This window comes from Patagioenas fasciata, chromosome 31 (genome assembly GCF_037038585.1).
Source record: "Patagioenas fasciata isolate bPatFas1 chromosome 31, bPatFas1.hap1, whole genome shotgun sequence".
Taxonomy (NCBI): Eukaryota; Metazoa; Chordata; class Aves; order Columbiformes; family Columbidae; genus Patagioenas; species Patagioenas fasciata.
Genome location: NC_092550.1, coordinates 1,184,679 through 1,196,220, shown reverse-complemented (window position 1 = coordinate 1,196,220; position 11,542 = coordinate 1,184,679). Strand labels below are relative to the sequence as shown.

General features: G+C 53.4%; 1 long non-coding RNA gene across 1 annotated transcript; it reads right to left on the bottom strand.

Moving 5' to 3' along the window:
- Positions 1-8,734: 8,734 nt before the first annotated feature.
- Positions 8,735-11,218, bottom strand: LOC139825938 (uncharacterized). The gene is made up of 3 exons (XR_011736097.1): positions 10,827-11,218; positions 9,136-9,257; positions 8,735-8,868 (listed from the first exon to the last, which is right to left on the bottom strand). It is a non-coding gene; the product is annotated as an uncharacterized lncRNA (long non-coding RNA).
- Between the last annotated feature and the right edge of the window lie 324 nt (positions 11,219-11,542).

The following is an 11,542-nucleotide window of genomic DNA, read 5'->3' as shown; positions in this document are numbered from 1 at the left end:
GGGAAATTATGGGGGTCTATGGGGAGTTCAGGAGGGACCCAGGAGTACCCCAAGGGACCCAGGAGTGCCCCAAAGGACCCAGGAGTTCAGGAGGGACCCAGGAGTGCCCCAAAGGACCCAGGAGTTCAGGAGGGACCCAGGAGTGCCCCAAAGGACCCAGGAGTACCCAAATGTGTTGTGTTTTGTTTTTTCTCTCTTGTTTATGTCCTCTTTTACCTGAAATGGGACAATGGGGGCAATGGGGGGCAATGGGGTCAGTGGGGGGCAATGGGGGCAGTGGGGGGCAATGGGGGCAATGGGGGGCAATGGGGGCAGTGGGGGGCAATGGGGGGCAATGGGACAATGGGGGGCAATGGGGTCAATGGGGGCAATGGGAGTCAATGCGGTCAATGGGTCAATGGGGGCAATGGGAGTCAATGGGAGTCAATGGGGGGCAATGGGGATCAATGGGTCAACGGGGTCAATGGGGGTCAATGGGAGTCAATGGGTCAATGGGGGCAATGGGGGCAATGGGGATCAATGGGGGGCAATGGGGATCAATGGTGATCAATGGGGGGCAATGGGAGTCAATGGGGGTCAATGGGGGGTCAATGGGGGGTCAATGGGGGGTCAATGAAGTCAATGACTCAATGGGGGTCAATGGGGATCAATGGGTCAATGGGGTCAGTGGGGTCAATGGGTCAATGGGAGTCAATGGGGTCAATGGGGGTCAATGGGGATCAATGGGGATCAATGGGTCAATGGGAGTCAATGGGGTCAATGGGTCAATGGGGTCAATGGGGATCAATGGGTCAATGGGGTCAATGGGTCAATGGGGATCAATGGGGGGCAATGGGGATCAATGGGTCAATGGGGTCAATGGGGTCAATGGGTCAATGGGGGTCAATCGGTCAATGGGGGTCAATGGGGGTCAATGGGGTCAGTCAATGGGGTCAATGGGGTCAATGGGTCCCAGGGTCGCATTCCCGCTGTCCCTGTCCCCGCTGTCCCAGGGCTCAGTGCTCACTCCTCATTGGTTCCTGGCCTTTTGCATTCATTAATATTTGGTTAATTATTCGTTAAGGTTTTCTTGCCATAGTTGAGCCCAGCAGGAACCCCCGGGGTCCTAAAACCCTCCCTCTCTATGGGTCCCTATGGGGCTCTATGGGTCCCTATGGAGCTCTATGGGTCCCTATGGGTCCCTATGGAGCTCTCTAGGTCCCTATGGGGTTCCATGGGGCTCTGTGGTTTCCTATGGGCCTCTATGGGGCTCTATGGGTCCCTATGGGTCCTTATGGGTCTTAATGGGTCTCTATGGGGCTCCTTGGGTCTCTATGGGTCCCTATGGGTCTCTACAGGCTCTATGGGTCCCTATGGGGCTCCTTGATGCTCTATGGGTCTCTATGGAACCCCCAGGGTCCTAAAACCCTCCCTCTCTATGGGTCCCTTTGGGTCTCTATGGGTCCCTATGGGTCTCTATGGGGTTCCATGGGGCTCTGTGGCTCCCTATGGGCCTCTATGGTCTCTATGGGTCCCTATGGGGTCCTACGGAGCTCTATGGGTCCCTATGGGTCTCTATGGGGTTCCATGGGGCTCTGTGGCTCCCTATGGGCCTCTATGGTCTCTATGGGTCCCTATGGGGTCCTACGGAGCTCTATGGGTCCCTATGGGTCTCTACAGGCTCTACGGTCCCTATGGGTCTCTATGGGGTTCCATGGGGCTCTGTGGCTCCCTATGGGCCTCTATGGTCTCTATGGGTCCCTATGGGGTCCTATGGAGCTCTATGGGTCCCTATGGGTCTCTACAGGCTCTACGGTCCCTATGGGTCCCTATGGGTCTCTATGGTCTCTATGGGTCCCTATGGGTGTCTATGGGTCTCTATGGGTCCCTATGGGGTTCCATCGGGCTCTGCGGCTCCCTATGGGCCTCTATGGTCTCTATGGGTCCCTCTGGGGTCCTATGGAGCTCTATGGGTCCCTATGGGTCTCTACAGGCTCTACGGTCCCTATGGGTGTCTATGGGGTTCCATGGGGCTCTGTGGCTCCCTATGGGCCTCTATGGTCTCTATGGGTCCCTCTGGGGTCCTATGGAGCTCTATGGGTCCCTATGGGTCTCTACAGGCTCTACGGTCCCTATGGGTCTCTATGGTCTCTATGGGTCCCTATGGGTCCCTTTGGGTCTCTATGGGTCCCTATGGGGTTCCATGGGGCTCTGTGGCTCCCTATGGGCCTCTATGGTCTCTATGGGTCCCTATGGGGTCCTATGGAGCTCTATGGGTCCCTATGGGTCTCTACAGGCTCTACGGTCCCTATGGGTCCCTATGGGTCTCTATGGGTCCCTATGGGTCCCTTTGGGTCTCTATGGGTCCCTATGGGGTTCCATGGGGCTCTGCGGCTCCCTATGGGCCTCTATGGTCTCTATGGGTCCCTATGGGGTCCTATGGAGCTCTATGGGTCTCTATGGGTCCCCATGGGTCTCTACAGGCTCTACAGTCCCTATGGGTCTCTATGGGGTTCCATGGGGCTCTGTGGCTCCCTACGGGCCTCTATGGTCTCTATGGGTCCCTATGGGGTCCTATGGAGGTGGGTGCTTTTTTCCAACCAAAGTGATTAATGAGTTTTTAGGGTTTATCCCAAATGATGGGAACCCCCGGTTCCTTCCTTCCTTACTTCCTTCCCTCCTTCCTTCCCTCCTTCCTTCCCTCCTTCCTTCCTTCCTTGCCCTCTCATAACCGCACGCGAGCCCCGATGCTGAGGGCCCTTGAGCTCCTCCTCGCCTTTGAAAACAACACGGCCGACCTCATCTTGTTGATGATGGGGATCTCCTGGAGCAGGCCAGGGATCTTCTGGAGATCCTCGGAACGTGGTGCTTTCCTTTGAGCCCACGACTTCTCTGCCTGGGGCCTCTTCCCATTGGACGCTCTTGGAGGAGCCACTGAGTTTTTGGAGCTCGCCACCTCTTTTGGATGAAGCTGGAGCAGCTGGGGATGGGCCTGGGATGCTGGGCAGGAAGAGCCAGGGCCGGTGCTGGACCCTCCCCAGCCCATTTCTCGCTGTTCGCTCCTCCAGAATCCTCTGAATCTGATGGGGAAGATGACGAAGATGACGAAGATGACGAAGATGACGAAGATGACGAAGATGACGAAGATGACGAAGATGACGAGCGCGGCCCCATGCGGGAAGACATCAAGAAGCTGATGGAAAGCAAGAAGAAGCAGCAGTCGCTCCAGGAGAGCTTTGGATACCACAGACCACCCCTTGTGCTTTGGATGCCCACACCACCCCTTGTGCTTTGGATGCCCACACAACCCCTTGTGCTTTGGATGCCCCAGACCACCCCTTGTGCTTTGGATGCCCACACCACCCCTTGTGTTTTGGATACCCCAGACCACCCCTTTGGGGAAGACCCTCCGTATGCTGAGGTGTTGCGTCTCCTTCCTCTTCATCCTCTAAAAGGTGTTTGGTAAAGAGCAGAGCTGGAAGCAGGGGTTCCCATCATTTGGGATAAACCCTAAAAACTCATTTTGGTTGGAAAAGACCCTCGAGGTCATGGAGGCCAAGCATAACCCACCCCTGGCACTGACCTGTATCCCTGAGGACATTGTTTTGTGACACCATGGGGAGCCCGCCTTGTCCTCAGGGCCCATTGTGACATCCTGGACACCCCCCATTGTCCCCAGAGCCCATTGTGACATTCCAGGACTTTACTTTGTCCCCAGGGCCCATTTTGGCACCATGGGGGATCCCTTTGTCATTGGGGACCATTGTGACATCCAAGGACCCCCCCTTGTCCCCAGGGCCCATTGTGACATGCTGGGGACTCCCATTGTCCCCAGGGCCCATTGTGACATCCTGGGGACCCCCTTTGTCCCTGTCGAGGGTTAAGATTCCTAACCCCAACTCCTAACCCCAACTCCTAACCCAGACCATAACGCTAATCCTAATCCTAAACCTAAGCCTAATTCCTAACCCTAAACCCAATCCTAACCCAATCCCTTAACCTTAACCCAATCTCTTAACCCTTATCCCAATCCCTTAACCCTAACCCAAACTCCTAACTCTAAGCCTAAGCCCAACCCAGACGCCTAAGCCCAACCCAGACGCCTAAGCCCAACCCAGACGCCTAAGCCCAACCCAGACGCCTAAGCCCAAGCCGAACCCTAACCCAAACTCCTAACACTAAGCCTAACGCTAACGGAAACTCCTAACCCAAACTCCTAGCCTTAAGACTAACCCTAAATCCTAACTCAAACTCCTAACCCTAAGTCTAAGCCTAAACCAAACTCCTAAGCTTAAGACTAAGCCTAACCCAAACTCCTAAGCCTAACCCTAACCCAAACTCCAAAACCTAAGCCTAACCCTAACCCAAACTCCTAACCCTATGCCAACCTTAACCATATTCCTACCCTTTCCCCCTAAACCTGAAGTCTTACTGCTTACACAAACACTATTCCCTAACCCCTAACCTTAATCCTTACTCCTAACATTAACCCTAATACTAACCCTTATCACTAACCACATCCCTACCCATAAGCCCTAAACCTAATCCTAATCAAACCCTAATAATAACCCTAACCCTACCCCTAACACCTATCCCTTCATCTAAACTTCTAATATTAGTCCAATCACTTACTGTAATCCTAAAGCAAGGCTAAATCGAAGACCAACCTCTACCCCTAACTCCAACTCTAAACCTAATGCTTAGCCCTCTTACTCTAATCAGAAATCTATGCCTAAACCTAAAACCAAACTCTATCCCTCACCCAAAACCCCTCACCTTAACTCTAACCCTAATCCTAATCAAACCCTGACCCTACCACTAACTCTAACCCAAACGTAACCCTAACCCCAGCCCTACTTCCTCAAACCAACCCCTAACCCCAACCACTTCCACTGACACTACTCTCTATCCCTAACACTAATCAAATCCTAACCCTAACACATGAACACCTAACCTAAACCCAAATGCAAACACATACCCGAACCTAAAATCCTAACTCTCAGACTAATCCCTAGCTCCTAAGTCTAGCACTAACCATAATTCCTAACCCTAAAGCCTAACTCTAACACATAACCCTAATCCCAAACATCACCTAACTGAAACACATACTCCTAACCCTAACAGTAATTCTAACCCTAACTCTGACCCTTGCCCTACGTTTAACCCTATTTCTAACCTTCGATCTAACCCTCCCCCTTAAACATAAATCAAACCCGTAACCCCAAAGTCTAACCCCACTCCCTAATTCCTAAGCCTAACCCTAACTGTAACTCCTAACACTTCCCTTTACCCTAAATCGAACCCTATACCTTAACCCTACTACTTAACCCTAACTTAAACCTCATAGAACCCAATCACAAACTTCTAATCCTAACCCTTAACGCTATGCTCTAACCTCTTGCCCAAAGTTTAATCCTAACTCTAACACTAAGTCTAACCCAAAACCTGACCCATAACCCTCACTCAAAACCCTAACCATGCTCCCTAAGCCTATCCCAAACTCTAACCCTAACTCTATCCCCTAACCCAAAACCTTACCTAACACTAACCCTCAACCTTAACTAAAACCTAACCCTTATCTAAATGCTAAACCTAAACCTAATCCTAACCCTAACTCTAAATCTAACCCTAACTTAACCCTTAAACTAAGCCCTAATTTTTACCCTAACTCTAACCTTTACTGTAAATCCTAACCCTAAGACAGCTGGGAGCCAAAAGGCTGAGCTGAGGACGCAGCTGAAGGTCGGCTTTTCAGGATTTGCCTGATGCAGTGCAGATGAGGACAGCCTGCAGAACAGGAAAAGAGGCTGACATGATCTGAAGGCCAGGTCAGGAGCCCCCCTCTTCCTCCACACTCCACAGTGCACAAGCACAGCACTCAATTGCTACCATCTCAGCCAACCCAAGAGAACAGGAGAGGTGGCTGCTGAAATCACTCCCTCCCCCGGGCCACCTGCCATGCAGTTGTCTCGTGGAGTACTGGCCTTGCTGCCAGTCAGGAGCCTGAGAGCGACTGGCACCACTAACCTCGACTTGCCAAAAGGCCCAGGAGTTGGGCTGGGTGCTGTCCATGGGGAAGGTGTGCTTGGCAAATTGGGAATGAGGTGGTGTGCAATGGTCGCTTCTGCTCGCCTTCCACAGGATGCTGCGCTGCAGCTATTGACATGAAAAAAAAAACAACAAACTTGGTGATCTAAAGAAAAGAGGTTTCCATGAGCCAAGAGAAGAAAATAAGAAGGAGAGCCCAGAGAAAAAGGAAGGGTAAAGACACAGCAGGGGAGAGGAAAGTGGGGGTGGTCAACAAATCAGAAGTGTTTTCTGTTAGAAGCAGAAAGGAAAAAAGGAAGGAGGGAAATGTAAACACCAGAAACCCCAGCGCACTGTCCTGAGCCCTGGCTGCACAGCGGCGCCCAGAGGGCCGGTCCCAGCCACTGCCTGGAGGCTGCAGAGTCTCCTCCTCCCATCACCCCAGGGGACAGGATACCCAGAGAAGATTGGCGAGGCCACCCCGCTCCAGGGACTGGCACCCCCGCCCCTCTGTCCTGAGCAAGAAGACAGGAGGCGTTCCTCCAGCCTTAATCCGGGATGGGAACAACAGCAGGGACCTGGCCCTGCACCCCAAACCAGAGCAATTGCTGCAGCCCTGGGGCTGAGGGGCTCTCCCTGTCTGCCTCCAGCTGAGCAAGACACCCAGCATCCGGTCTACACTGTCCCCAACACAATCTCCAGATCACAAAACACAAGGCACCTATTGAAGACCCCAGGCAGAAGCTCAGACTCACTTTTTGGCACAAAACACCAGCTTCTTGGCTGGTAGTGGTGACATGGTGCTCTGGCCCTGAACAGCCTTCAGGACTCACCTGGCCTGGCACTGGGGAAGACACGGGTCTGTTGGTCACAGCTTTTTTCACCTGATCAGAGGCGCTGGCCCCAAGAGATAAAACAGAGCATGAGCACAGGGCCCCAGACTGCACCAAAGCCCTGAGCCTGCCCCCAGCCAGGCCCTGGCCAGCACGCCATGAGGGACGGCTGCACTGTCCCCCACAGCACGGAGCCTCACTGGAGGAGTCGTGGCTCATGCTCAGGCAACGGGCTCTGCTTTGCCAGACAGAGGCAGCACAACAACAGCAGCTGCTTCCCTCTTGCCCACACCCTGCCTGACACTGGCAGTTAAGCAGCCTTGAGAGCAGGAACGGTGCAGCTGCAGGAACATCCCCTGTGAGAGCAGAGCTCCCCCCACCCAGACCCTGCCCCAGTACCTGATCTCCAGCGCCAGGTCCAGGAAAGGGTCAGAGGTCTCCCAGATGCTCCTGCACACTGAGAACTTCACTGCAAAAGCAAGAGCAGTAAGCACACCCTGGCACAACACCTGCACCCAACACCACCCCAGCACAGCACAGGCAGCTGCCGTGTTCCCCCTCTCCAGCTTTGGGCTCTGGGATGTCGGCACCAGGATTCACAGCGTGCAATTCCACTGCGTGCTGGGACAGCAAGTGTTGCTCCGTAACTGCCAACGTGGGTTCTTCAGCTGGTGGCAAAGAGCTGGGGCCCACAGCCAACAGCATTTTCCATCACCACAACACACCCCACAACCCACAGGAACATCCAGACTGACCAGCTGCAGCTCTGGAGAAGTTACACACACTCAGCAGTTTTCCCAAAAGGTTTTTGCTCCAAGGCTCTCAGGGAAACCACTGCCCTGAGAGTCACAGGCCCAGGACCTGGCAGCCGGCGCTCACCACGGGAGCACAGGGATCTGCCAAAGATCTGGTGAACCAGCACGGTGGTCTGGTGATCCAACCTGGAGACAGCAGCACCAGAGCTCACACTGCCCCTCCGCAATGGCCACCTCCGTGAGCCACCGCAGGCTCCAAAACCATCCCAGTGGCAGCTCCTCTCTCCTTCCAGTCAGGAGCATCTTGCCAACATTTATCCAGCACTTGCAGTGGCCACTAAGCAGGCCTGGAGCTGTCAGGAGAAAGGACTCCCTGGAGCTCACCCAGCTCTAAACTCAGCCCCAACCTGCTGCTGCCTCGGCAGCCGGCACTGCGAGCGGCGCAGAGACGGAGCAGTTGGCAAAGAGCTTTGCAAGGCAGAGCCCTCTGGGGCACAGCACTGAGCTGGACCCACTTCCCCTCTGCGTGACCGAGCGTCAGCCAAGCAAGCAGCAAGCTAAATTTCACAGGAACGGAAAATTAACATGGAAACGCTCATTTGTTCCCAGGTCGTACCTGTGGGATGGCCCCGAGGCTCACGGACACACTCAGGTGAAGCAGTCAAGGAGCCGCTGCCTACAGGGACGGCTGGAATCGAGCAGAAAGGAAAAGCGTTTCCATTTCACGTTGTGAAATGACCTGCAGCGCCTGGACGGGGGTCAGGCAACAACACGGGACCCAGACGCATGCTGAAATTGCCAAAGCTGCAGAGGGGCTGCAGAGCCCTTGTCTGGGACCTGGCAGCTTCCAAACTACTGTGTCCAGGCCACATGCAACACCCCTCAAGGACCAGATGGACCAACACGGGGCCTCTCAGGGCCTTCTGACCAGGAGACCTCTCACACACACAAAAGGAAACCCACACTAACGTGGGAGCATGGAGCACCAGGGCAAAAAATGATCATCCATGTTTCTCCTAAATCAGAGCCTGCTGGCTACTGCAAGGTCAACTATTGCAAGAAAACGTTCACAAATAATAAACCAAATACTAACAAACGCAAAAGGCCAGTAACCAATGAACACTGAACACTTACCCCTGCGATTCCCCTCAGGCTCAGGAACAGGATTACACCAAGAGGCTTGATCAGCATGGACTGCAGGAACCAAACAGGGAGTCAAACACGGGTGGGAGCTTCCATGGCACGTTGTGATCTCCTGCTTCCTCAGTCACCTGCTGTGATGGGAGAGGGTGAGATAATGACACGAGACACATACAGAGGTGTGTGTTCCCACAGCTAGAAACAGAGCACGGGTGACCTTTTTGCTGAGACCTAGCAGGTTTTCAGGCAAATTGAACATTCATGACTTGTCTGTGTAATACCACCAAGGCACAAAAAGCTTTTGGAAAGCCTCTGAGAGGATCTTGGGTACAATCACACATGAATAACCTATTAAAACACGAGTGTTTATTCGCTCAAGCAGACAGACAGTGACAACTCACCTCTGGGACAGCCCAAGGCTCCTAACCAGGACCCAGCTGAGAAGCTCGATCAACTCTGCCAAGGCCATGTCCTGGAGTCAAGCACAGATCAGAGAGGTTTCCAGGCTCACCGAGCAACACTCCTGCATTCCAGGTAAAAGAGGACATAGACAAGAGAGAAAAAACAAAACACAACACAACATATTTAGGACAACAGTGCCCATATCTTGCAGAAAAATAGCCGTAGTTGGGGAAAAAACTGGCAAAATGACAAAATATTCCAAATATTTGGGGGCTAAATTGGTCAATACAGGCAAAACAATCTGAGTATTTGGGCAAAAAGTGGCCCAAAGAGGCAAAAACATCCACACTTGGGTGCAAAGCTGTCGGCAAACATGAAAACATCCCATATTTGGGATCACAGTGCCCATATCAGGGGAAAAAATGGGCAAAAGCACCTGAGTATATCGGGTCAAGAGAGGCAGAAAAACCAAAGCACCACTAGATTTGAGCAAAACTGGCCAAAAAGGGGTATAACATCCCCAGATTCAGGGTGAAACTGGACCAAAGAGTCGAAGTATGCCCAGATTTGGGGAAAAAAATGGCCAAAAATGGCCCAAACACCCCCAGATTTGGGTATAAACAAAACTGGAAAACCAAAGAACTCCCAGATATAGGCAGAAACGATCCCAAAGGGCACAAATGTGCCCAGGTTTAGCTCTAAAGTGGCCCAAAGTGCCAAAGCAATCCCAGCTTTGATTTGAAACGGGCCCAAAGGCTCAAAGCGCGCCCTGGGATGGGGCCGTGTGGCACGAGGCTGGGGGGCAGGGAGGGCCCCACAGGGACTCAGTGCTGGTTTCTGCCCTGTGCCAGCACTCCCAGCCCCTGCTTGCCCAGAACCTGCCCCTGAAGCAGCCGCAGCCCCTCTCCCCTCCCTGCGGGTGTCTGCCCCCTGCCCACACCCTGGTGCTGCCTGGCTCGCCCTGCCCGGCCCAGCCCGGCTGCTCTCCCGGCCCCAGCCCCAGCCCTGGCCCCACTGCTGCCCTGCTGAGCTGCTCGGGGCTGGGTGCTGCCCCTGCCCGCCCACCTGCTCCCTGCGCTCGGCTGGAGCAGCCTGGGCGTCCCGGGCTGGCAGGGACACCAGGAGGAGGAACAGGGTGAGGACCATGGCCCCCACGCTCGCCCCATGATGCTGCTGCTGCCAAGACACAGCACAGCACGTCACCGAGGGGCTCTGACCTCACAGTCACATTGGAATCACCACATCTGCACACTGCTGCATGGCCTTGTGCTACACCAGCATGGAAGGAACAGAAGTGGAGAAGGGGGCACCTATTTTGGGAGGCAGCTCTGCCTGTGGGAGTGCACAGGCTCTCACTTCTTGCTTCCCAGAAATCAATCAATCAATCAATCAATCCCAAAAGCTACATATTAATAGTAAATTTAAATAAAAAAAGCCAACTTCAAGGGTCTTTACTTGTAGCTATATTTGTCAGGCAGCTCTCTGGGAAGAAACCAGCTTTTCCTGCTAGTTTGACCACAGCTTCAATGCCTTTAAAGCCACCACTTCTGACCTCTGCTGCTCCAACACAGCCTCACAGCCCAGCAAAATCATAGTGCAGGCAGAAAGCTTCACCATACAGAGATGGAGACAGTCAGGAATACGTTCCTCTCAAAAGCAGACACTGCAAACCACTCTTCCTCTTGCTTACCAAATTCAGACAGCGTTAGAAAACAACAAGGAAGCGAGATTCTTCTTTTATGCACCCCATTGTATGGACCATTCAACATCAAGTCCAACCGAAGTCTGAACCTCCGAATGAGAAATGCCATCTTCAAATTTCTAGGAAAATGAAGGGCTTTGAAGTGGCAAGACCATAAAATGTTCATTAAAGCACTGCCATGCAAGTCCGCACCCCTGATCACAGACCACCTGCCCTGGTACCAAAGGCAGTGATGTTCTCAGCTGACATCTGGAACGCAGCACAAAGTCTCATGTTCTCCAGTGCCAAGCATGTAGTTTGGAACTGAAACAGGGCAGTAAACCATCTCCAGTCAGTCTGTTTTCATTCGAGTACATCAGGACAAGTTCAGTTCACGTTCACCAGGAATCACAGCAGGTCCCACCCGTCCCTGCAGACCCCAACACCGCTCCTGTGCAGGGTCCCCAGGAGCAGTAAGCACAGAACAAGAAACCTCCCTTCCAAAGAAGGCCCACAGCTGCTCTTCCAACGAGCTGCATAAGCAGCAGCTGAGAACAACCTCTGCTGTAGCTGCACCAGGCTCTGCTGTCTGCAGAAGGAGAGCAGCTCCTAAATGATCCCCAGCCCTACAGACACAGCCCAGGGCAGTGATGAGGAACCACCAGAGTGCAGGGACACCTGGCCATTCAGTTGAAGCTGCTGGGGAGAAGGACAGAGGACCAGCA